This window comes from Myotis yumanensis, unplaced genomic scaffold, assembly GCF_028538775.1.
Source record: "Myotis yumanensis isolate MYYU_CA2020_CCGP unplaced genomic scaffold, mMyoYum1.0.hap1 SCAF_24, whole genome shotgun sequence".
Taxonomy (NCBI): Eukaryota; Metazoa; Chordata; class Mammalia; order Chiroptera; family Vespertilionidae; genus Myotis; species Myotis yumanensis.
In genome coordinates, this window is record NW_027223775.1 from 3,538,442 (window position 1) to 3,541,353 (window position 2,912).

Consider the following 2,912-nt stretch of genomic DNA (forward strand, 5'->3'; position numbering starts at 1 on the left):
CTGTTGTTTTTGTTGTCTTCATATCATGTTTTTGTCATTTTTATATCATGCCTCTGTTGTTGTTATATCCTTTTGTTACTGTTTATTTATTAATAAATTTATATACAATTTTCATATACATTTTACTAATTTCCTTTCATCTCTCACACTTCTATTATAGAGAAAGGGCAAATAGCAATATTAAAATATCTCTAATTAATTCCCTTTTTAAAAAATATATATTTTATTGATTTTTTATAGAGAGGAAGGGAGAGGGATAGAGAGTTAGAAACATCGAAAAGAGAGAAACATCGATCAGCTGCCTCCTGCACACTCCCCACTGGGTATGTGCCCGCAACCAAGGTACATGCCCTTGACCATAATTGAACCTGGGGCCCTTGAGTCTGCAGGCCGTTGCTCTATCCACTGAGCCAAACTGGTTAGGGCAATTAATTCCCTTTTAATGTGCACGAATTTCGTGCACCAGGCTACTAGTATCTAATAAATATCTGTCATATCTATACAGACAACTTGTAACTTTGAGTACATATCATATCTATATAGACACCTCTAACCTTGGATACATAATGAACAAACACTTGGCATGAGAATACGGGAATTATTATCAGTATCAGCCCCTTTAGGTGGCTAGCTTGCAAGGTCAGACAGTTAAGTTTCTCTTTTCTATTATTCAAGCTAAAAAACAAAGTTATCTTTTATAGAATAAGAGAATATCTAAAAATTACAGAGTAGTTGAAACAGTTTTAAACAGCAGTTTTCCAAAGGAGGAACCACCATGCTTCATTATGACTTTGTTTAAAGTCATATTGTTGATTTTTAAATCTTTTGTCTCCCAAATATAAGAAAAACTAAAAAAAGCAGACATTCTCCATTACAGGAACTAACAAATTAGTAACATTTATTTCACAGTATTCCCAGGAGATAAAGACTCAAAGACCACAACTTACAACTGGGAATTTTTGCCCACTGGGAAAGACATTAATTGAAATCTCTCCAACAGTATTAAAGGGACCTTATCTTATCAGATACCTAACCATAAATGGACATTTGCCCCTTTCCCTGACACTTGCCTTCATCTCAAGGATGAGAAGCCGCTGACCACAAAGACGGCAGACAGCTATCCCAAGACTTCAACAAGGCCTGTATGCTCACAAATTGATGCTGCTCACACCTTGCTCTTGTATCACTTAATTATTGATTGAACTAGAGGCCCAGTGCACAAAAATCTGTGCATGGTGGGAGTGGTGGGTGGGGGGTCCCTCAGCCCAGCGTGATCCCTCTCACAATCCAAGAGCACTCAGGGGATGTCCTCCTGACAGCTTAGGCCTCCCTCTGTGTGAGGCAACTGGGCGAGCAGGGGAAGGCACCGCCCCCATCACCCCGCTGCTGCTGCCACTGCCAGCCCTTAGCCCTAGCTTCTGAGTGCTGGCCCCGCCCCCCTGCCCACTGGTGGATGGGGGGTGCAATCTGGGGCCATGCTGGTTGGGGGAGGGGCTGGAGAGGTTGAGGCACAGCAGGTCGCACCCTGTCCAGCTTCTGAGGAGGCATAGCATTGTGATCAGCCCGAGCCGCACCTCTGTGGCTGCCTCAGGAGAAGGGGAAGCAGTGGAACTGGGATTATACCGTCCCCTCTCCTGTTGCCTCTGCAGAAGGGGCCGGGTTGCTGGACCCACCCATCCCATGGCCTCTCCCGTGCCAACTCTGCAAAAGTGGCCACGGTGCTGGCTCTCCCATGAGGCTGGGCTCTCCTGTGGCCTTTGTGAAAGGGACTGTGGTGTTGGACTGGCCTATGCCACCGCCTCTCCTGTGCAGTCGACCCTCAGCCCTTGCAGCTGCTGTGGCTTTGTCCAGAGGATGTCCGGAAGACATCTGGTCTAATCAGCATATTATCCTTTTATTAGTATAGATATATATAGAATGATCTTTATATTATTATTACCCTTCTTATGAAACAAGGAGTATGGGGAAACAATATCTGTCTCCCCATACCCCTTCCTTATTAGACATGAAAGATTTAACCCATTGTATGCCATAGCGTCTGTAGACGCAAGCGGCAGACCTTCCCCCCACACCACACGAACCTATAAAATAAATGTTTTCCGGTCAACAAGGTGGTGGAGCAACCTCCCCAGCAGATGCAGAGATGCAGATCTTTGTGAAGACCCTGACTGGCAAGACCATCACCCTTGAGGTTGAGCCCAGTGACATCATTGAGAATATCAAAGCTAAAATCTAAGACAAGGAGAGCATCCCACCTGATCAGCAGTATCTGATTTTTGTGGGCAAACAGCTAGAGGATGGTTGCACTCTCTCAGACTACAATATTCAGAAAGAGTCCAACCTGCACTTTGTCTGAGGGGTGGCATCATCAAACCCTCAATCCACCAGCTCACGCCAAAGTACAACTGCAACAAGATGATCTGCCGCAAGTGTTACACCTACCTGCACCCCCATGCTGTTAACTGCTGCAAGAAGAAGTGCGGCCACACCAATAACCTGCGCCCCAATAAGAAATTTAAATATGGCCCCTCCACCAACTCCTTGGATTCACAGGGCAGCCTTATACCTGAACCCTGTGATGCTGGGTCCTCAATACAGTTTATCTTTTGTTGACCGGAAAAATAAATGTTTTCCCTAAATGGCAATCCTGACCCAATTTAGAACCATTTTTTTGTGAGAATTTTCAGCTGAAAATATTCAAGAACACCGAATTGTGAGTAATATATTTATTTTTATAATATTCATTGCAAATTGATTTTTTAAATTAAATTTAAAATATCAGGGCGTGTGGGGATGGTCTCCGTTTTGGATGCATGGCAGTTAACTAGTTAGGTTCTGTTAGGTCTGAACAAATAATTGAATCAACACCCTCTCCCCTTGTAACTGACCTTTAGACCACTTCACAACCAATA

At 43.9% G+C, this 2,912-nt stretch overlaps 1 pseudogene; it reads left to right on the forward strand.

Moving 5' to 3' along the window:
- Positions 1-2,137: 2,137 nt before the first annotated feature.
- Positions 2,138-2,613, forward strand: LOC139000585 (ubiquitin-ribosomal protein eL40 fusion protein-like; annotated as a pseudogene).
- The last annotated feature ends 299 nt before the right edge of the window (positions 2,614-2,912 follow it).